Genomic DNA, 25274 nt, shown 5'->3' on the forward strand with positions numbered 1-25274 from the left:
AATTTGCATCCTCTCTCAGGGTTTGGGTTAAACCCATTGAAGCAGAAATAGTGACGTGTCATTTGAAATTTAACCGAAGTATTCACAACATATAAAAGCTCGTTATGACAATAACATAGAACATATTTTCCTTTAACAGGTATATTAGAAGTGTTTATTACAAGTAAACGGCCTTGAAGTCTTTCCAACATTGTCAGTAAGCTACAGTTGACATATTAAGTGGATTTTTTTCTTTAAATGACGTATCACGTATACAAAGTTACAATTACTATTTGAATACTTTTGAAAAAGGAAATTTCATCGCCACGTATTTCTAAGCAGTTTTTCAAAGAAAAGATTTTAGTACTAAGCAGTTTCACTAAGCCTTAGGCACACTTGAAAATAGATTGCCCGACTTTTCGTACCAAAACGTATTCCACATGAATACAGAACATTGCTAAAAGTTATCCAATTAGGACTCTAATTATGACACTCATAACCGCTCATCATACCAACACGATGATGTAACTAATGGTACATTGAAGTGAGAAGCGAACGACACATTAATTAAAGATGCGTGTAGAGGTGCGGAGGTTCGTCACTTGTGCGATGTAACCGAATATCGAATCAACTACAACTAGGCCAATGTCATATGTTGACACGCGCAAGCCTTCTACAGACGTTGTTTTGATGACGCCTCGTCAATTTTTAATGATCACATCATAGGTCGTATTGTGTATTACCTGAACTAAGGAATTGATTGATGTTAAGTGTATATAAAATTTCATCCAGCAATGTTCATAACATTCGAAGGAGTAACAGATATTAGAAAAAAGGAGTAAATAGGAAAAAAAAACGATAAATACAACTTCATTCATTCATTCAAATTTCAATTTGTATTATCATATCGTCGTAGACAATTTGTGGTTTAAATCTACAGTACCCGAAGTATATTTGGAATTCCCAATTTCGATTTTACAAGCAGACTTTACAAATACAAATACAAATATACTTTATTGTGCACTATCATGGAGTTACAAAAACAGACTTTAAGGTGAATCACGAAATGTCATTCATTAAACATGAAAATCGGTTCAGGGGTTTACTTTAAATGAATCCTGGTACATTCAGGTAGACAATTTAAAAAGGTTTTTATTTCGCCAAAGATCATCTGAACAATTAAATCTTGCGACGTTTTATGACACATGTATATTTATGTGAATTATACAATGTATACAATTTTAAACAATAGCAGTAATGACTTATATTGATTCTAAATTATTAAAATAAATTTTACTGTATTGTTTTTATAAGAACATACAGTTAATTGCTGACTGTAATATAACGGTTATAATTTGTAAATGTTGCAATCATTAGCCGATCGTTTTTAAAAAAAATTACAAATTGCATATTAAAGAAATAATAAATTTGTTAGGTTATTTTTTAAATGTTTCAGTAACTTCATAATACAGATTACAAATAACATTTAGAAATGTTCTAAAATGTGAAAATTTTTAGAAAATCGTGTTAAGAATTTTAATTAGAATACTTTTAAGCCACAGTATCTAAGATTTAAATATTATGCTTTGGTTGTAATCAACCCACACTAAACACAAGCGGTTTACATACAGCAAGTGTTTGAATCTAATTGCCCGCACCTTAAATATGTGGGCGGTCACAAGGCGACATGCGAAACTTTGAATCTATCGAGTTGTTAATACAAAACATTCTTCTGATAATACGAGTATAAGCTCAGTGAATTGAGAGGAGTTCACCTAATTTTAAGTAACTATTTGCAATGTCCCTATCAGACAAAATAATAATTATTTGAAGGTGACATATAATAATAGATATTATCTTGCGCCTTAGACACGTGCTTAGGGCAGGTGCTTTCTTTGCCCAGGAGATAGTACTGATGCAGGGATGCGAATAATTTTGTTGTACCATCATAAGTAGGTATACGAAAAGTTTTAAATATTTTCAAAACTTTTGGTATGTCACCAATAAAGTTTCAAATATTTTTTTGGTATGTCAACAATAAAAGTAATATTTTTTTTTTCGTTTGTTAAAAATTATATTCTGAACAACTCAAACACATAGACCACAAAGGTATTGTAAAAAATTCGTTGAGGAATCCGGAACCAATTTGGCAATGACCTGTTTCCTTCAGATGTGACGTCACAAGCAACGTTCTCTGATAGGTCATATTTGTGACCAATTTCCGACCTTAACAGTTGCTGAGTGAAATGAAAAACGTCATATTGGGTGCGTGTCTTACCTGCCCCGTGTGTGGTGTAAGTTATAAGCTTTTTCATTTTTTTCGAAATGCTGACTTGTAGCGTTAGTTTAATGTATTTATTGACAAAATTGCCAAATTTGAGTATAATTATTTGACGTTTGGCATTTTTAAAACATTTCTACCGTAGTGTGTAAATGTAACAAACATTGCAAATTAAAAAAAAACTGTATGCAGGAAAAACAACGGTCTACAATATGCAAACGGAAGCATATATTAGACAATATTATGACAGTAATATCGCTAAAACTTAATGCTTGCGACAGTATCACATTCTCGATAGCAAGGTGATTAGTATTTCGGGGCTGGGCGGTCGACGGCGCGCGCGCAGTCTCTCGCCGCCAGCCACCCGCGCGCCCGTCCGCCGCCGTCGCCGCGCGCCTCACTACCGCGCGACTTTCAAATCCACCGCACATTCAATTTCAAATTACGAACTCCGTGTTTTCTTTTATGTCAACAGTGAATTTTCAGTGTTTTGTGCCAGCAATATCAGTGACGTTTGGCGCTTGCTAATAGCTCCGTTTAGGAACCGACTTTCACTTCGCCAGAGTTTTTTGCAAGTGGTAAGTGTTTTAGGTTTATTTTTAATCGGACGTCGCGTAATTGACTATTACACAATTCTCGTCTCGATATGCGGAAATGTCAGGAGTTGTGAAATTATTGCAACCGTATCTATAAGTGTTGGACGGCGTTCATGCACATTTAGAGATACCAATGCGTGCGTGAATACGCAAATCGATGCGGAATCGAGCATGCATTCGGTGCACTAAAATTGTCCTACTTTTAAAAATAATAACTTGAATCAAATTCGAAAGTATCAACGTACACAAACAATAAAAACATTTTCATTATTACTTATGCTGTGCTCTATCATAGAAAATTCAATTAGTTAGAATTATTTACGTTAATTATGATTCTTAAATTTTTGCTCATGAAAATGAAGATGATTTTGGTATTATTTTGCTATTTTATATAAAATAATACATTGTATTTACAAACTATGTATTTTCCCATAAATAAATGTTGAACAGCGCTCGTTGATATCTTTTGTACGCGCGACTTGCATACGAACGGTTGTTGTCTAAAGTAGGCAGAAATTCCAACTTGAGAATACCTAATAAAAATTCTAGTTCTGTATCAAGGTGACCTCTGATTGGTAAGCAACGCCCCACAGAAATGGTAAATTCTTAATTTGAACATATTATTATGTGGGCATCATATTAATTACGTTTTGGGATTTACAAATAGACATCACGTGACATACTATATTATATTTAACGCTTATGTCATACTTACGTGAAATGTTCAAATATAATATTATAATCTTATAGAAATCTATTTATAAGTTATGTTTTCTGATTTAAAAAATGTTATAACAATCAAATATCATCGAAGAAAGATATTTAAACATCAATAAATATGACATAAGACTTTTATGTGTATGAAATTTATTACTGAATATATTAAAGTAAAATCTTAAGAGACTTTTTTGTTTGTTGTATATAAATTATTGCCATTTTTATGATTGCGTCAGATTCAGTGTTTTATCGAGAGATTGTATGTCGCGATTGTTAAGCGTAGCGTAACCGGCTCAGGTACGGATTTAAGTTTAATTCTGAACTCTCCAATAGATTTAAATGAAGTCAAATATTAAAATCTACTTTAGGCAATATTTTAATACATAATCATACTTAGTTATTATTATATAAAGTTGCGAAATTCTTAAAAGTATTAATGTTGCAAGAGTTTTCTCAATATAAAGTGTGCAGATTTAATTATTATTAAAATTCATTTTTTTTAATCGAAATGAATAAACGAGTTACAAGTTCAAATGTTCATATTTTATAATATTCAAAATATACACAACAAACAGGATATCAACAAATAGATTTATATTTAAATCTGTAACATGGCAATAAACGACACTGTTTGTGACAAGCTGGTTTTTAGAGCATTGACACAGCATTTGAAGCGATATTTATGGAGCGTTTTTATGTTAAATAGACTTTGTTGTAAAAGAACGTATTAAAAAGAGATTAATTACTTTTTAAAATATTGCAAAGGTAAATATGTTTTTATTTAATTCCGCGCGGACAATATCGCAGGCAAAAGCTTGTGAATTATGATTACCTCAGGTTTTATTAAACAATAATTATTTGTTGATATAACGGAATACAAATTCCTGTATAATTGGTATGCAATTGTTTCGATAACAATATTACTTAACGTTAAGTACAATTAAAATATAATTGGAACGTAATTAGTCGTGATAAGTCAAAATACCGCAACAAATTATTAAAATACCTATCTTTTTATCAAAGTTCAAAAACTGATAATTTAGTTTTACAATTTGTATAAAAATCGGTTTAAAATTAATATTTTTTGATTTTAGACGGTCGGTGGCTCAGGGGTTAAGCACTTGACTTGTAATCTAAAGGTCCTGGTTTCGAATCCCGCCATGTACCAATGTGTTTTTCGATTTACATATGTACATTTATCCGACGTTCTTACGGTGAAGGAAAACATCGTGATGCAACCTGCACATATCTGAGAAGAAATTCAATTATATGTGTAAAGTCAACCAACCCGCACTGGGACAACGTGGTTGACTATAGCCTAGTCACCCTTAACTTAGGTTAGGATCCACAATGATGATATTATTATTTATAATAATTAGTAGTAGCATTTGTTAGATTTAAAACGGAGTTTATTTAAGTAAATGTTCAAGGTTTCGAAAACAGTTTGCGAAACGGCCAGTACTGGAAATCGCGATCGTTGATTATATCGTTAAATTCGATGTGTTATAAAAACTAACGACATCGTCTCTAACTCCTTGGTGTTGGATAAGATATGGTTATTTTAATTTATATAAATATGTAGTTATATTAAATAGAAAAAGAAAAAATATGTAATCGCATTATTTGAGTTCCATTTGCGCTAGACATTGATTTTTGTCAATTTCTGTATGGTACGTATAAGGTAAGTTAAGTAGAGTTAAGCAGTTGCATTTAAAATAGAAAAATAATTATTAGTGTCCAATTAAATAATGGGATAAATAAAAAATATATTTAGTAGCGCTAGTTAGTAGTTATTGGGCATTTTGTAACCAATCCACATTAGTCTGTGAGATTGTGATCTATGATAAAATAAAAAAGAACTCAGACTAAACATGTGACCTTTTTAAATATTAAAATCTATATGTTACATACAAATCAATAACAATATACGTTCATGTAGCAGTTGTATTGGAAGTCTCACGGTACACGCCTAGTCATAAAATTTCAACAAGTGCTTTGTACTTATAAAAATTAACATAAAAATTCGGGGCAGCGACATCCTTAAAACAAAGGAATAAGGTCGAGAATGCCGAAATATGGGGACAGTAAATACAGACAAAAGAAAGTAAATGGTTCGGTTAACCGCTTTGATACGGAATCGTTGGCGGTAACCGTTGTCAGTTATTGTTGTTAACAATAACTCGGACACAATTGCGCAATAGACGATCGTGTGTGAAAGGATTACCGACTGGTTCGATTGTGACTTATGGAGCGTTTAACGCACAGTGAAGTGCTGCTAAAAATAATAAAATATCGAGAAATAACCCTAATGCATTAAAAATATATTTCAAGTATTCAAATAATTCTAATTGCATTATTCAATATTAAGTATTTTATAATACATCGCAGTATTTTTCTCAGAGAATAGAGGTCATCGGAAGAACATTATTTTTGTAGGAATACTCTTAAATAGACCTATTATCTATTTTCTGATTTGCTAGAAACGTTTTTTCCGGCAGGATATGCGATTGAGAAGAAACGCACGAAAATTGCCCTTATTTGGTTAGAATAGAGTTTAAATTTGTATAAATGTACATAAGTTTGATATCCGGCACTTTGGATAGTTAGCCAAATTATCCATCATAGGAATCTGTTTGCATGTAAGTTAGGGAGCGCACGCATTCAAAGCTTTTGTAATTGTTCACAATTCATATAAAATACAATAAACAAATTTAGTTTTCAATATCTGTTGCTTCATTTTAATTATTCCTAATTTTTTATGGAAATATTTTTATGTAATTAATGTAAAATGTTAAATATTTTTAAATTAAAATTAAATTATTTAGAGATTAATTTTTTTATTAGTGACTATAAAATACTTTTATGATTTCTATCTAATTATGACATTAAACTTAATCAACGCTAACTTAACCAAGTAAACGTTGGATTATTAAATATGGAGTACTTAAATTTATGAAATATCTGTGCAATGTTGTGCCATACAATTAGATATCAGAACACGCGCAGACTTGCTGCTCAGTGGTTACGAAACACCAGCGCAGTCTCGCCGGATTGCAATATTAGCTATAGAGTTAACCATTCCTTAAACATTTAACTGAGAAAAAAATATATTGAGTATACTTATTTCATAAACGTGTAATTAAAAACTGACGAAAGAAGAGGTTGTATGTAAATAAGATTTACGTGTATTTATTTACACATAAAATTTTTAAGTTTAAAATGATTTAATAAACCACCCACTCATCTATTATTATTACTTCACATTTGGTTGACTATTAGTGAAAGCTTTGTGACAATTTAATTCAAGTGGTAAAATTTCAAAGGTGTTTTCATATCGAAAAATCTCTATAAACAAAATATCATACAATTTCGTTCTGATGATATTCATAGTTTACATTGAATTAGTTGTACCTCGTACCTCCGTCTGCAAGGATATAAAAAAAATTGTAGTCTATGCGTTCTTGTACATCTATACCAAATTTCAGCGAGATCCATGCCGCCGTTCTGGATATACCTTGTAACATCCATCCATCCATCCATCTAAACATTTCTAATATTAGAAAGATTAAATTATTTCTTAACACTTTACGCTTATTATAATTATTCTCAGTGATCATCTCAAACTTGTCAGGTCTTTGACTGTTACACATTTAATCACTCATATAAAGATCTAACAGGAACTACTTATGAACAATAGGCAATAACAATAGATCAAATAGGTCTGATCTCGCCGTAACTTAGTAGAAATCGTCTAATTTGATTCGACTAATGATAAAACACATTTGATTGGCGTCGGAAGGTTATATCGCGCCGAGAAATTATGAGGTCGGGGTGGGGAGTCAATATCAACCTATTTATAATTATCCACGCTACTTACGTCCTAATAACAAGGCGTATAAAGTTTAAATTTGCGTTTACTATATTTTCCATATTGTTCAATAACTAGATTTTCTATTTATGTATTAAATTATTCCATTAAACATGAATTGTAAATAGGACGAGGTTTTCATAGAAATGTGGGTTTGATAAATGAATTTTAAGCAACTATTTTAAATTATATATCGGTTGCCAGATAACATCTATGTTTTTAAACATTTACAAACACTCAAAAGTCTTTACATACAAAACAAGGTTTTAATAATAGAAGGCCGTTGTACGTATTTCCGTATTTATGTCTATGCTGTTAAGTAAAATCAAGTTATTATTCAAATATTACCGTCCCCGTTCTCGGCTAATTTGATTAAAAATTAGTCATTACATATTAAAATTATATCTACGAAATAGTCTCCGCTCTCGTTGATGTCTTTTGTATGAACAGTTCCATTCGCGGCAATAAATATTTATGTAACAAGTAGAAGTTATTTATGTAACAAGCAATTCTATTTTTAAATTTATATTGTAGAGTATACTTGTAAAAAATGAAAGCAAGTGTTATATTGTGTTACTATAATTAGGCACTTTAATTTTTCGCATGCACACTCATGCAGCCAACTCGCACTGCCAGCGTGGTAGACTATGGCCTAATCACCCCTAAATTATGTAGACTCTAAGCTCCTCCGTATGGATATACATGAGCTATCGATACTCAACTATCTTTGAGGTATGTTTTTAGTTAAAAAACTACGAAAATTTTTATATTGTTCACTCAAAATAAGAATTACTGGAAGAATATTTAGAAACTCGTTGGCGTTTGGTGTTTATTTTTCACACTACGTCACGAGTATTAAATAACACGTGTCCTTGCGAAACAATTTTTTCGTTTGTTCTATGTAACTCTTAAAGTAAATGCAATTTAAAGTTGTCAAATATTGAAACCAATTGTCACACCTCACAAATTTCACTATTCATTTCCGATATGTATTTTTCGTCTAAAACCAGTTATAAACAAGTTTTTTTGTTAACCTTTTAGATGCTATTATCACTTTTAGAGTTTGATCAATTGTTTTATTAACAAATATTTCGCCCAAAAATCTCATACATGATAAGATTTAAAAAAGATAAATGACTTTTAATTTTAATCTAAACTTTAACCTTGAATAATGTGAAAAGGTTAATGAAAAACTTAAAAAAACTATGAAATAAATTTTCCAACTAGTATTAAAAAATAAATTCCTTTCTATTAAAACAAGAAAGAATTGCAACGACTTAGTACACAAGGCAAGGTACGAAGGGCCTAAGAACTGATTTGTTATTTTTTGCAAGAATCCTTTATTTATAAACAAAACATTGTATTTATACAGCAATAATTCATAATACTGCATTTAATTTAGAGTTAAATTATTTTTTTCAACAGTTTCGAACTAAAAGCTAGATAACATTATTTGTAAAGGCTTGCTCATTTGGTTGTCTTAAAAATTACGTAACCAAATGAAGCGTATCAAAATATATGCAAAATATAAATTACGTTGGAATAACAAATTTTATTATAATTATATTCAAAATCAGCCGGATCTAAAACCTGTTACTGTTAGCGACTAAACTCATATTGGAGACGTCCAGATTTATTATCTTTTTTTTATGAGAAGAATAGCGTAAATCACCAAATATTTGACATATTTTAACCAATTTAATTAACCATCATTTTTGGCAAATACAAAAATGTAGCTCGGCAACCTCCTTGATACCAAACATCCAGTTAATGTTTTCTGTAGTACTATCGCGCCATCTATAGTTACATCAAATGACAAACAGGCCGTTACATTTAATGACTTAAATATGTAAAAAAAAATTTTTAATTTACTGTCTATTGTATTTTGTGAATCTATTTTATTTTATTTTGGATATTATAACAGAAATCGACAAGAAATACAACAGTATTTATTTTCCATCCCTAGCCCGCCACCGAAAAGAAACATACTTTATAAGGTCTTACTGTAGCGACATTTTTTATATAAATCATTTATCTTGCAATGGATGCAAATAGCAAATAGCAAATAGATACAGTTAGCAAACTATGTCTATTCTGGCTTTAACTATACATTAAGAATAAAGTATTGATTATACAAAAACGTATAATAACTAAATTTCTTAACATTACAGGCCTATAAATTGTCATGTTAGTAACTAAATTAAGATTATTATTTTGTTTTGTGCTTCAATAAATATCTGTAGGTTAAGTGACAGGTGAATGAGTGAGTTCTATTCGTATGGACGTTTATTACCAACTCTGTTTGAAAAGCAAATTAAAATTTTCTATGCTCGAATAAGCATCAAATACGATTACTTTTGTAAGCAGATGAACTATCCCGCGGGCTCTATTAATCAGATATGTTAACCGCCTACATCATATTTGAAGTATCGATATTAGAAAGTATAATCGATTCAATAAGCATTTTTATTAATAAATTCTATAGTTGAAGTTAACTCCTTTTAAATACAATTGCCGATATTAAAAAGTAGTATATGTAAATCGGATCATTTCAAATAAAATTATGCTTAGATTTTATAACTTAGATTAAAAGATAAATGCCGAATATATTAAAAAGAACTAGAAATTATTTGTATTATAAATATCAAAATCTGTAGAAATATATTAACCAAACGAAAAATGTAACCAAAACGCAATCCGTAAATGAGATCTTAAATTAATACGCCTTTCAAAATTCGGACATATTTTATGCTGGTAGTTTAAAGTCATTTAGAGGTTTGTTTTTGCTAGTTGGTACACGTTGACACGCAACGATAATGGAATGGTTTTACGATTCTGTGACATTTTATAAACTTGTTTATTCCCATTTCGGCGAAACCGGGCGACCTCACACTGCCCCCACGGTCTTCGTCATTGAGCCAAGTGCATAATCGATTTTTGAATTCGTTTTCGTTGTTTTAAACTTTATCGGACTTTGTTTTATAATCCTCCACATTTCTGTCCTTTCCACTACTTCTTTTTCATCACCTCTTCTGTTCAATGAAGATAGAAAAACAGCTGAAACTTATTGCAAAATTCTAGAGGTATTCACTGACTTGCTTGTTTTTTCCCCAATAAAAATTCATACTTAAATCTTATTCGTACAATAACTTTAAGACCTACACTATGTATGCAATTGGTGAAACAACAAAAAATCTTAAACAAAATAAATGAATAGAAACGTCGCATTATATGAAGAAAAACACCGTTCAAAAGGTCAAAGACATTGGCTAATATTTATTGCTTCTTGCCCAACAAAGTTGTAATCAATTACTTGTTAAGAAACTAACTAATTTACATATGTTTTGCTTAAATAATAATGATAATATCACAAAGCTTAATTAAATTATTGACATAGATTAAATGTTTATACTTTTTTAGTAGCGCAATGCCCACATAGTCACTGTGGTAAGGATAGCCCCAAATAGTAATTCTAAATGAGACGATGGTAACTTTAGGTGGTAGGTAAAGGTTATGCTTTTGTTTTTTATGAATCACAATTTTTTTTTAGTTTTATGAGTTATAAATAATTCAGTGCGACATCGTGATATAAACTTTATTGTAAACAAATAAACGTTCTCTTGAGACTTTCGTTTCGTAAGACAAGATCTAGGGAAAGCTAAATGTAGGACAAAGGAGAGTTACAAGTCTGTTAAGACGCCAATGATATGCAAGTTCTCTTTATGTACTCATTGCCGCGATTTTATACGTAAATTACTTTAAAATCCAAATTTTAATACGCTGCTGACTGCTTAGTGGAATTAGGCAGCAATTGACTTATATTTTATAAAACAAAGATATTTTAAAATGGGCACGAGGTAGCCAGATAGGAAGAGTTAATGTCAAACAATATTTTTTTTTTAAATTGTCAGAAAAACAAAAGCATAATATACGTACAGTAAAGTTAGTGCATTAGTGATTGATAAATCAATTTCGAGATAGAAAAAAAAATGATTTTTATCTTAGTATTTTTATTCTTTTCTAAAACAACAGATCAATATTTGATTCATTGACTTAGAAGATAGAAAACGCATTGTAGACAAACATTTCACACTTAAATTGACAAATATCTCTAGTATTAGCACATTTTCTAAGCGTAGACTTTCCATTTCTTTTAGTGTCAACCGGCTGTAGTTAAATGAAAAATTATATTTTAGAATGATACATGTTTTTAAAAGATTATGTTTCAGTAAAGTCAGAGAAACTTAAATGTTTCCAAGAAGAAAATTTTAATAGTTGAAGACTTTCTCGGTTCGTATCTAGGGCACAAGGCTGTATTGTGGCGTCGCAGACACATAGCGGTAAGATGCCTAGAATGAATTTCTAGAGTTTAAATGTAGTGTGAATTAATAAGTACATTAAAAGTGGTTAAAATTACATCAAATCGATATAGTTAAAAAATCATACATATGTAATGTTCGTAAGAAACGGGATTCTTACCACGATTAGGCTGTTTGAGCTCCCGATATTTCGGCACAGTTGCATGCGCCATGTTCACGGGTTGACTGATGTTGTGCGGTAGTGTAAAAAAACAAACAGCCTAATCGTGGTAAGAATCCCGTTTCTTACGAACATTATATTTGTAAAAACCACGAAAGTTTGAAGTTATATATCATACATATGATTTTTTTTTTTCAATACTATCGAATCACGGATGTGTGTAAGTTAAACGAAGTCGTCGAAAATTTTTTTTCTCAGGTTTTTTTAGAAAAGATCAGAGATTACTATAGTTTATAAAATTATATAAACATTCATTTGGAATATCTAACGATACTTTACCATATTATAAATGCATAAGCGATGTTATAACATATTAACAAATGTTATATACTTGCATATTACGGAATGTAGAGAACAGGAGCGGCTAGTTTGTGTCCACTTTTGTGTACTCATAGATTGACGTAATTACACGATGCGTTAACGAGGGTTATTCAACCGGGCTTGGAAAGTAACTGAGAGAAATGCGGTGAAAATCGCATTCATATATCTGCCGAACATGCTACACCGAATCAAACAGCGGAACGCGTAGGAAAAACACAATTATTGTAACATTTACAACTCTATTTTCATTAGATTAAAGGTCATAATAACAAGTAATATCCTTTCGGGAGTGTATGGCACTGATTAATTTTAAAATTTTTCATGATTTCATCTTTTTTTTTTCAGTCTAAAATAAGTTCATTCTGCTTATATGAAATTTCGTACCTAAAATTTTATTTCTACTTTTTTGATGACATTTTTTATGTATTTCACTGTTATGAAAGTTAAGAAAGTTAAAGTAATCCTACTTATTTAACCTAGTGAGCTTATCTCACTAGTATTTGTGTTGTCACGATGCAATTTCTTAATTTCCCCACGGCCACGGATTGTTTACGCTGTGAAGTGCTGCTTGTGCTAAATTCTATTTCGTAATAGTTCTTCTAATAATATCCACTTCGAATTCCTATGATCAAATCTTACTAATATTATAAATGCGAATGTTTGGATGTATGTTTGTTTGAAGTTATCTCCGGAACGATTCAACGGATCTTGATGGAATTTGGCATAGATGTAGCATAGCATGGAAGAACACAAGGCTACTTACTACGTGTTTTATTAAATCCGCCGACTGAGTCGCGGGCGACAGCTAGTAAAACAATAATATTAAGTACAAATGAGATTTTTTGTGGGTACAACAAATTTTCAGAATAACAAATTAATAATCCTGAATATGGCAGTTAATGTGTTAAAATATCATTATAAGATTCTTCTAATTATCTAACGTCATCTAAGTCAGTTAAAAAAATAAGGCTCCAAAGCAGTCCATTATTCAAAAGTCAGCGGGCGTCATATCTATGACGCAACAGATGGACGGACGAAGCACAAGAATTATCTTTGCTCGAGTTCTAGACCCGTTTAATATTAATGATTCAATGAACAACACTCGGTTAAGTAAAGCTGTTGTTAACATGACGTGAGACATGGTTTTTGGTAATGTGGGTTAAATTTAAGTTAACAAATAAATTATAATATTTATACCAACGTAATGAGGTAATATAAAAACAGGACATACTTAGCCACAACAGTTCTAAATACTATGAACGAGTTTAAACTGATTCGAAATTAAATTGAATATATAATTGTAGTACCTACGGAAATGATTTGACCGAAACTAAAGGGACGTCATGCGTCAGCGTGACTCGCTTCGTAGACAAAACGACTGTGACCTATTACGCTTTTTCAACAAATCAATAATATCGGAGAGGTCAAAGAAAGATAAAAATCTATTGAATTATTGACTTCCGAGCTATGTAACGGTAATTTCTTTGAAGTTTTTTTTACGCACTTTTTATGCCGTATAAAATGTTGATAACAAAACGATTGCTTGTTAAGCAATATTTAAAATTATGTATATACTAGCTATCGCCCGCGACTCTGTCCGCGCGAAATTAAAAAAAAAATAATAATTAGCCTATGTGTTCTTCCAGACTGTGTTCTACATCTGTGTCAAATTTCAACGAGATCCGTTGAGACGTTCAGTATACACCTTCAAACAAACATCCATCCATCCTTCTAAACATTCGCATTTATAATATTAGTAAGAAGTAAGATATATATCATGTTGATAAGACCATTTTTAATACCATGAATATCATGAAAATGCAGCACGTGCAATCATTTTACTGCCTACGTAAAAACTAAACTTTCACTACACGAACTATGTCAAAAAACTTATTACCTTGTAAAACTTTAAACACGTATCAATCAATCTGTTAAACAAATTTAAATCGTAATTGAATAGTCATAGAATACAATTTCGGTGGACGATTGAAGTCATAAATCATATTATTTCGAACCGTGACGGCAGTTGACGGACGTTGTAACCCGACTCATCGTGGCTTTCTGAAACCGAAATCTCTGTTTAAAGCATATTGTCATCTCTGTTTTGTCAAAGGTAATGACAGGGACGACGATATGTTTTATACAGATATTTTGGTATCAGAACCCCACGGTTATACCTGTTTCCAGTTGATATTAGATAGCTATCACGTATAAAAAGCTATTCATTTATAAACTGTTCATTATGATAAGTGGTAGGCGATAAAATAACGATGTTACACATTATACGCTCAGAGGAAATAAAAAAAAACTTGATTGGTAAATTAGTTTTTTTAAGACGATTCCTCTCGAGTTTGGAACACTATTGTTAGATTGACTTTTGGGAGGGGTTTTTTTTTAATGTTTCATAATGTGGAAAACGAGCAAGCGGTCACCTGAGTCCGCCAAAATAGCAAAGCCTATAGACATCCGCAATTGCAGATGCGTTGCCTACCTTTAATCGACAGAGGAAGGGATGCACGGAAAGAAAATACATCCTCATCCTATGTGTCCCTCCTCCGTCAAATCCAGTTTCTACTTCTACGTTTACTACGTTTTTTTGTAGCTGCTAATTAAAGAAGATACTAAATAGGACAGTCTTATGTTATAAGTTTTGTCAGCAAAGTTACTAATACCGTAATTTGTTTTAAAACTTAATTTTTCGCATTATTAATTGATGTTTCTTTGTTTTAGGTACGTACTCGTAACATAGTAAAGGAGGCAAAAGGGACAAGTTTTGACGAAGTCTATTCAGGTTTGGTAAATTATGTCTTAAAAGATTTTCTTTAAAAATAACAAGTTTTAAACTGTTTTATTCGAATTTATTTAGATCGCTGTTCATATTTTTCAACAAATTATTCAGGCAATGTTTCTCATGAATTTTTCTATTATAAAAATCAACAATTATTAATGTACGTTATTTCAAGACAGCATTATTGCATCAAATTGTACTTAGTATTCAAATTATTAATAAATTGTAAAATGCACATTTGAATGTCCACTGTCGTTTGTCGTAAAGTGTGAGTTCTGAGAACACTGGTCGTCTGTATGTCAAGCATTCAATGGAACTGTTACAGGACGACCGATCGAATGCCGCGATCGATCGCAAAGAGTAATGAAGTCAGTAGAGCGCCCACTTCAATTCGTTCTATACAAAGCGAATGTCATACTTCGATTTATTTTGTATCGCGAATAATACAAAGTCATCGCGAACGCAGAATGCATTTGTTCGTCGATCACAAAGAGCACGATCTCGATTTATTTTACGCTTATACAAATTTTAAATCTTTATTATACGAACGACACAACGAAGTGACAAGCGCTCTTACTCAGCATGATTTTGCGAAGTTCAGTCCCTTATATTGTACTTGATTGGTATTTTTAAGTTCTATTTAATTGTGCAACCGACGCATGTCATGTGTTTGACGTTAAAGTACTCGATAACATCTTGAATATATCATTCATATTACAGTAAAATTGGAAACCTACTTTTAACCACGATCTGATTAATCGGCAGGCATAACAGAGAATCAGTTCAATCAGACTGATGTCTCTTTCATTGATCGATGCTTAATCTTAATAATTGTGATTCTGCAACTGATATTTTAAACAACAACTGAATGATCTTGCATCTAGTTGTTAAGCTCCTGTCAAAATTTTCATCAAAGTGTATATTTTATTTTTAAAACATAGATCGAAGACTCCAGAATCGATAGTTTGTTACGAAACGATTCTTACCTAATTGCGCGGTCGTTTAGCTCTATGACGTAGCCTCCGCGTGAACGTGACGTGATAGGCATAAAAGAAACGTATTTATATTCGCCCCTAAGAATACTAATCAGGTGAAATTGACATGTTATATGTAAAAATAAGTCGACAATCGCAAACAGGATGTGAACGTCTAAAAATTTTAATATATTTTGAGTTATTTCTACATAGATCAATATTTTTGTACTGCTTTTGACAGATCTCATATGAAGACCATTCTCTAGTTACTTAAAATCGTAGATTGTAAGTTTGAATTGTAGTAAAGATAAAATAGACAACGGAAAAAATAATTTAAAACGAAATCATATTAAAGAAATACAAAGGTTATAGAAGGTCATACGTGTTAAATACTTTGATGCTATTTGACCTCAATTTAACCTTTAATTTCCTGTTCAAATTAACATGATGATTATGAAATGGTTTTAGACATATGTTATAATGATGATGAACTTGATGATATTTAGAAGTATTATTTAAAAAATGTACCTTTTTGGGTTCTGTTATTTTCGTCATCTGGCATTGTGGTCAATTAAATTGTTTAAACTTTCGTGAGACATACTAATTAATTAATTAAGAACGGTTTAATTCACGTATTATTTTTCGGTGACGGCACCGACTAGTTTCAGACCCGTCGGGGGTCCATCTTTAGGGCTAGTGTTTATTCTGAGATCTTCGCAGTCGCGTCTCGTCTCGCACATTTTTGACTTTGTGGTCGTGTGTCTCTACATTTCTTGTGAGATGTACGACCATAAATTACCATTGCAAATTGTTTTAATTTACAAGTAGCGACATCTGTCTTAAAAGATTGTAGTGATACTACACGAGTGTTGGAACGGTGATAATGAATAAATTAAAATGTTGCGAGTGATAGAGAAGACAGTGTTTAAAAAAAGTTCCTAAAAGTGTTTTTAGACAACTTCAGTCAATATTAATAATGATAATAATCGCGAATGTGGTGCCTTTCCAATGTAAAAAAATAAAATTCATTTTTGAAAATATTTAAATTTGTATAACAAAAACAAAACTCATCTACCTGAGGATAGAGTCATTGGAGTACACAAAATAAAGATGCAAAAGACACAATCGTTAAATTTGTGTCGAGAAGGTACTAAAGTAAGCTCCTTAGTGTTTCAATAAAGATCTAGATCTGTCTGTCTGTTGATTGACTGAAATGTGACGGTGAGAGACGATAGCTTCGTGTCTCGTGTCTCGCGTGTCTGACGATAGCATCGCTTCTCCCACTTATAGGCTTCTGGCCTCATAACAATTAATCCTGAATTAAAAGACACTAAACTGTTTTTAAAAACGATTTCTTCACGCAATTTTGTACGTAGTTAATATAAACTAGTTTAATACGTGGGTAGATAATGTGTCTATATTTGGAGTTAATTAAAACTTTTTGTTATGTAGATTTTATTTCGGAATTTCTATTCCATTACTTTGAAAGTATAATATACTAGCTGATGTTCACGATCTCGTCCGGAATTAAAAAAATCTAGTATTAAGTATAGCCTACTTCATCGGGGGATAGTGTAGCTTGTCAACAGTCAAAGTATTTTTCAAATCGGTTCAGTAGTTTCGGAGCTTATTCAATGCAGACACACCAACAAACAAGCAATCAAACATTTCCTTTTCTTAACAGATAATACAAATACATTTAGAATAAATAATATAAACTACGACCATTTCCCAGACTTCTTAAATAACCGCCATCTATTGTCAATTCGTATGCAGGTCATTGCAAGTTTCCGTCTCTTCCGTTTCCGTCATCTTGAATTCTAGTATCACGTTTTAAATGCGAATAGCGCGCAATAAAGTCATCTCCTTATCAATGCAACATTAATTTTAATAATTATTACATATACAATTAAATAAGAAATATGTTGATATTTTATTTAAATAATAGATAATGTAATGATAATAGGTGTCAATATGTATAAGTAAATACGTAAAAAAAAAATTTAATGAAGATATTTCATATCTTAATAGATGCACTAGATTATTATTTTTAAACAGTTACTTTTTTGTTGATTACTTTATTATTTCTTATCACAGAAGTGAAAATTTAAATCTCTGCTTTTTCCTTTTATTTCATTTTAAGTGTAGTATTTGGAAAATAATTTACTAAGAAATGTTCAAAATGTCATAAATTACTAAGATCAAAGATTTGTATTATTCTTTTATCATTAAAAAGCTCCATTATCACTGAGTAACATAGGCTACATTTATTACTGGATTTTTTTATTCCGCGCTGATAAAGTCCCAGGAAAAACCTGGTCTTGTAAAATTAAAAGTCATAATAAGAAATTATTACTTGCCGCACTCAGAGTTTATTTTTAATGAACAATTAAGCAGTGAAATTAATCACATTTTCCATATCAAATCTACACTAAGAGTCACCTTTAGTTACTGTTGGCGACGAAAAAGTAATTTCGCTATTTTAAGAATTAAGGCGGCAGATGCAAGAAGGAACAACAATGGGCTCATTTTTAAAGGATTACCGAAAAGTAATTTTTATTATTGGATAGTTCGAAATGAACAATCGAAACGAATATTTGAAAGACGAAAGTGCAGGCAACATCATCTATTTTATTGCCGGCTTTCCGATAATTACTTTTTGGTTTTAAAATGTTATGGAAACGAATTCTTCGCTTCTCGAAATTGGACAATAGAGCAAAGTAACAGCCGCGCCGTGGAAGCCATAAAAGAATTAAAGTTTATGGCACTAATTTTACAATGGCTTGCAATGTGCAAGAACCGCGGGACCAGATGTTTTGAGAAATATTATAATGCGTAATGAAGTGAAATTAATATGTGAATATGTGTCGTATAACGGCAAAGTGTTCGTGCTAGTGTAATGTAAAATGTGTCGTCACAGTATCCGCGCTAGTACTTATATCGTATGTGTAACGCAATCTGTGTACGAATGTATCGCCAGTCGTCTACTCTTACATGTCAGTATGTTTTAATGGTAACTTCAATGTTAATTATGTATCGAGTCAGTTTTAAATGTCGCATTGTTAACCTATATATTATTGTGAGTATATTTGTGTTTTTGGATAGGTTAAAATGTTGTTAAGAATCTAATGTATGTAAGTTGTCGTACCGTATGAATGTTATGTATAATCCCACTTGCCCTTACATGTATCAGTTAAATATTATTTGTGCTCTATTACGTCTAGAATAATTTGGTAAAGTTTTATGGTCTAGACGTAAGGATAAAGTATATGTATAAGTGAATCACATTGGTCATCAATCAGGTTTAAAAGTTATTGCTAACTTTGGATTAAATTAATAATCTCAGTATGTGTGGCCACTTGTTAGCATGATGCATTAGGATGACATGTGTACGTGTGTGCATAAGATTCACTTTGTGTTTGTATGTGTAATAATAATGTAAAATACTTTATCCCTGCTTAATACACATTGTCTTTTAAACATGTGTCACGCATGTTTTGTATATATATCAATGTGTATTTTCTTATGATTTTATAATTCTGTATTCTTGTAATTTTATAAATAAAGATAAAACCAAAGGGTTGGTCTCAGCACGTTGTGGTCCGAGCGCTAACCGAGAGCCCCTTCCTCGGCTTTAGCGGGCTATAAATATGGCGCCTTACGGCGATATCTATCAGTCGCAACTCAGCCTCTGTCGAGACCACACGCGCTTAACTCACCCCGAGGAATTTCGCTTTTACTAAAGTGTTTTTTCTCTGGCGACGTTGCCCGTTTGTTGGTCCGTAGTAGCCGCCTTTGCTACTTCTCTGCGGATCCTGGACCGGTGTTACCGGCGCAAGGTGAGGATCGAGTTGCGTGCCGCGAGGTGCAATACGAGATTCTCGCTTTGTTTAATCGCACCGGTCACCCAACTGGGAGCTTGTCCCAGGCGGCGGCGGGTAGTGCCTTTCAAGGTGCTACCTGGCTTCACGCAGCCGAAACAGCTGGTCCTTCGAGCCGGATTAGAAGAGACCGTATATCACGGTCGATCTGTGGGAGTAGAAAAGAAGAAATGGCGTCGACTCAGAGATATTTAATGAAGAACGCGTCTCGTCGGACCCCATCGCAGCCCTCTACAAGGTGCGCGACTGTTCAATGCAACATATGTCCGAGAGATGTCTGTTTGTCGACGATATCAAGAGATATACACGCTGCTACGAAGGAAGAAGCACTGAAAATGCCGTCGTTAAGAAATAATATGAATAACGCGTCTCGTCGTATGTCGTCGCCACTCTCTACAAAGTGCGCGACAGAAGAAATTGAAGAATGGACGAGGGATGCCTGTACGTCGGCAAGATTACAGAATACGTGCGCTTCAAATACGACGACAGAGGCAACAATTAACGGTACGGTGATGTCTGTGATACCCGTACAAGACACAGCTATTTTAAGCCCATCGACTGCATCGATACACGGTGTAACTACAGCCGCTGTATCGGTGAGGCATAGCTGTTGTTCTGAGTCCATGAAGACTACGAGTTCCTCGAAAAGATGTCGCGAGCTATTGGCTATGGAAAAGCTAGCCGCGGCCGAATTAAGATTGGCTCGCGTACAGTTGGAGCTGGCAGAATGCGAGAGCGAGGACTCAATGGATGAAGACTCCGAAGAAAAAATAATTAATGGCTGCACATCGCTGCAAGATACACGGGGTCTGAATGAAGCCCAACGGTGTCAGATAGGCTTACCGGTAGAAGAGATTACGGACGGTTGTACATCGCTACGAGATATGAGAAACGAGAATATGGCTCGGCGATGTCACAAATATCTACCGCAAGAAGAAAGTATCAATGGCTGCACATCGTTACAAGAAATCCAGCGATGTCCGCAGATAGTATCGGAAGATTTGGCAGTCGTGAAACAAGAAAATTGTATGGCTTCGGGCGTAATAACAAGCCGAGCATTCTCTCCGACTGATATTAAACAAGAAGATCGCCGCTGCTCCGAGTCTACAACTTCGGGTGACAAGGCAGAATCCATGGCTAGAGATTCGAACTGCGACTCTAGAAAAGAAACACAGTATCTGATAAACTGTGAAGATATAAGGCAGCAAGGAACGCTGACAAAAGAAACGTGTCCGTTATGTCACGGAAAACATGCCCTAGTAAAATGTAATGTATTTTACGAGAAATCTGCAAATGAAAAATGGGCAATCACAAAGAAATATGGCGTCTGTTTCAAGTGTCTATGGGGAAGGCACAAAAAGGCGACTTGTCGGCGAAGCCCGCCGTGTACAATATGTAGAAAATGGCATCATACGATGTTACATGACAAGTCGAATAGTACACCGAGAACCAAGAAACAGCGAACTTCCACAAAGGAAGATATCACAAAAGTCTCACGTCTAACAAGAGATAGCACACGAAAAGTATATAAGAAAATGGTTCGTGTAAATGTCTACGGAACAAAGGGTTCAAAGAAAATTATGGCTCTGTTAGACGAGCACTCTACGGTGTCGCTTATAAACGCCGACATAGCAAGAGAGATCGGCGCAACGGGAAATAAGGAGGAACTTATTATAGAAACAATGGGTGGCCAACGAATTATTGAACCGCATTCGCAGATAGTGAATCTCCAAGTAAAGGGAGTTCACTTAAATGTGAAAGAAAAATTGGGCGAAGTGCGCACAATTGAAAATTTAAGGTTAGCGCCACAGTTCCTCGATAAAGGAAAAATTAACAAATACTCCCACTTAGAAGACTTAAGCGACAAATTATATTATGAAGCCGAACCTCCGCAGTTGATCATCGGTCAAGACAACTGGGAGTTGATTGTCACGCGAGAGTTTAGAAAAGGCAAGCCGGAGCTACCCGTCGCTTCGAGAACAAGCCTGGGATGGGTGCTACATGGTGTAGACATTGGTAGTGCTAAGCCTGTGCACTATTTAAGCACATGCATGCAAGAAAACGGAAACGAAGTCTACAAGAGCGCGACAAATGACAAAGGTAAACGCAAGAACGGCGCGAGAACACCCAAGCCCAGCCAGACCTCGCGCAACAAAGACAATTTCAAAAGGCGGTCAAAACGTAACTGGACAAATGATAAAAATAAACACTACGGACTACGAAAAGAAAAGCTCTACGACGTCGCTCCGGGAATAGAGCAGTCGTCACCACGGAGGAAATCGTCCTGTTGGCCGAAGTTAAATTGTAAGGCTGAAAGATCTCAGAATATTGTATTGGAAAAGGCTTATGTTGAGCAAAAGGAATATGTACGGCGACATAAGTCAAAAACAAAGAAACATTGGCGGTCAACAGGACAATGTATACACGAAAATCACGGCGTGACCCGTAGCAAATGGCATAAACAAAAAGGCACCGTTTCGAGCATTGGTATAGCCGAACGAGTGAAACAGAAAAGTTACGGACCGAAGAATAACTTATTGAAAAGTTTTTTCTAGAAAATACGCGATGCGACCATCTAAGGAAAACAAGAAAAATTATAAGGTTGAACGCGTTCGCAAAATCGAATGGCACAATTTGAACGACAAGTCAAATGTGAAAAATATTGATTATGGGCAAGCAGTGGTACAAGCGAAGCTAATTATAAATAGCTTCGACAAGATTATGGACCGATACATAAATCGAACGTAGATAAATGACTGGACGACTTAATATAGCTTGCATGATTTGGATATATGCTCTGCAGCTACAATAAGAAAAATGGACAACACTGCGCGAAATATGCTAACTGCAAAAGTATTGAAATTACTCCCTCTCAAGAATGTGTGATATGGGGCAGGATCCAGCACGTTCTACCCGATTCCGATGATCAATCAGATAGAGACGTCAACTGATAAGACGGCGTGCTGGGCGGCCATGATTTGGAATTCCGGTGACAGAAGCGTCGCCATATTAAGGTTGGTGCTACGCACGAGGGGGAGATTGTTGGCGACGAAAAAGTAATTTCGCTATTTTAAGAATTAAGGCGGCAGATGCAAGAAGGAACAACAATGGGCTCATTTTTAAAGGATTACCGAAAAGTAATTTTTATTATTGGATAGTTCGAAATGAACAATCGAAACGAATATTTGAAAGACGAAAGTGCAGGCAACATCATCTATTTTATTGCCGGCTTTCCGATAATTACTTTTTGGTTTTAAAATGTTATGGAAACGAATTCTTCGCTTCTCGAAATTGGACAATAGAGCAAAGTAACAGCCGCGCCGTGGAAGCCATAAAAGAATTAAAGTTTATGGCACTAATTTTACAATGGCTTGCAATGTGCAAGAACCGCGGGACCAGATGTTTTGAGAAATATTATAATGCGTAATGAAGTGAAATTAATATGTGAATATGTGTCGTATAACGGCAAAGTGTTCGTGCTAGTGTAATGTAAAATGTGTCGTCACAGTATCCGCGCTAGTACTTATATCGTATGTGTAACGCAATCTGTGTACGAATGTATCGCCAGTCGTCTACTCTTACATGTCAGTATGTTTTAATGGTAACTTCAATGTTAATTATGTATCGAGTCAGTTTTAAATGTCGCATTGTTAACCTATATATTATTGTGAGTATATTTGTGTTTTTGGATAGGTTAAAATGTTGTTAAGAATCTAATGTATGTAAGTTGTCGTACCGTATGAATGTTATGTATAATCCCACTTGCCCTTACATGTATCAGTTAAATATTATTTGTGCTCTATTACGTCTAGAATAATTTGGTAAAGTTTTATGGTCTAGACGTAAGGATAAAGTATATGTATAAGTGAATCACATTGGTCATCAATCAGGTTTAAAAGTTATTGCTAACTTTGGATTAAATTAATAATCTCAGTATGTGTGGCCACTTGTTAGCATGATGCATTAGGATGACATGTGTACGTGTGTGCATAAGATTCACTTTGTGTTTGTATGTGTAATAATAATGTAAAATACTTTATCCCTGCTTAATACACATTGTCTTTTAAACATGTGTCACGCATGTTTTGTATATATATCAATGTGTATTTTCTTATGATTTTATAATTCTGTATTCTTGTAATTTTATAAATAAAGATAAAACCAAAGGGTTGGTCTCAGCACGTTGTGGTCCGAGCGCTAACCGAGAGCCCCTTCCTCGGCTTTAGCGGGCTATAAATATGGCGCCTTACGGCGATATCTATCAGTCGCAACTCAGCCTCTGTCGAGACCACACGCGCTTAACTCACCCCGAGGAATTTCGCTTTTACTAAAGTGTTTTTTCTCTGGCGACGTTGCCCGTTTGTTGGTCCGTAGTAGCCGCCTTTGCTACTTCTCTGCGGATCCTGGACCGGTGTTACCGGCGCAAGGTGAGGATCGAGTTGCGTGCCGCGAGGTGCAATACGAGATTCTCGCTTTGTTTAATCGCACCGGTCACCCAACTGGGAGCTTGTCCCAGGCGGCGGCGGGTAGTGCCTTTCAAGGTGCTACCTGGCTTCACGCAGCCGAAACAGTTACTATTAAATGTCTCTGAGTACGCAATTAGTAACATAACAAGTCATCTTAACATACAGTTTTTCTAGTCGCAAATTTGGGAGACGATAAGTACTTATAGTTTAGAAATCAGTTCGAATAATTATAAACAGTTATAGCGTGTTCGTAAAAGTGTGTTCGGTGTTTACATTCAAATTCAAAGCGCGCTTTTATAACGGTACGATACTGAAATGTAGGGTTCGGTCAAATCGCGCTACTGTATCGCGACTGGATTATATAATCCGATAATGTGTGTTGTATGTACAAGTATTTGATTGAGGCTTTTTGACCAGTGAGATTATATCTATCAGACTAATATATCATTATTTTTGGTACTTTACGAGATTAAGCACTAACAATTTTTGCAAGGAATGGAAGAGATGGGTTCAAGACCAAAAAACTATTTTTTTTCATTTGTTTTTTAACTTATAGATATAATAATATCTTTATTTGCAATAAATATACGGGGTACTACGAATACTAACTAAAACAATTTATCGTTTTTAATTTATTGGATTTTTGCCAGCTGAATTTAATAGCTTGCTGAGTAATTGTCAAGTAGGTTCATACACGGCTTTCTGGTTGTCATCGCTTGTCTTATTCTAGTACAAAAGAGCCGCTGTGCTATCACGTACGTGTATCGCCCATCAACTCCTATTTCTACGCCTTTAAATCTTAAAACATCTGCCACTTCCTAGTTTTCAAATAGGATAAATCTCATTATGATCTTCTGGAATTAA

General features: G+C 33.7%; 1 protein-coding gene across 3 annotated transcripts in view; it reads left to right on the top strand.

Annotated features, from left to right (window-relative positions):
• The window catches only part of LOC106709306, a 124077-nt gene that overhangs the window by 27841 nt on the left and 70962 nt on the right, over positions 1–25274 (top strand). The window contains exon 1 of one of the 3 annotated variants that reach the window (XM_045680902.1): positions 2618–2838. The exons of 1 other annotated variant lie outside the window; for it this stretch is intronic. The gene's annotated coding sequence lies outside the window, so the exon portion shown is untranslated. Of the gene's footprint in view, positions 1–2617; positions 2839–15034; positions 15093–25274 lie in introns of those variants that run through there. One more of the 3 variants, XM_045680908.1, reaches the window with a different exon arrangement.

This window comes from Papilio machaon, chromosome 2 (genome assembly GCF_912999745.1).
Source record: "Papilio machaon chromosome 2, ilPapMach1.1, whole genome shotgun sequence".
Taxonomy (NCBI): domain Eukaryota; kingdom Metazoa; phylum Arthropoda; class Insecta; order Lepidoptera; family Papilionidae; genus Papilio; species Papilio machaon.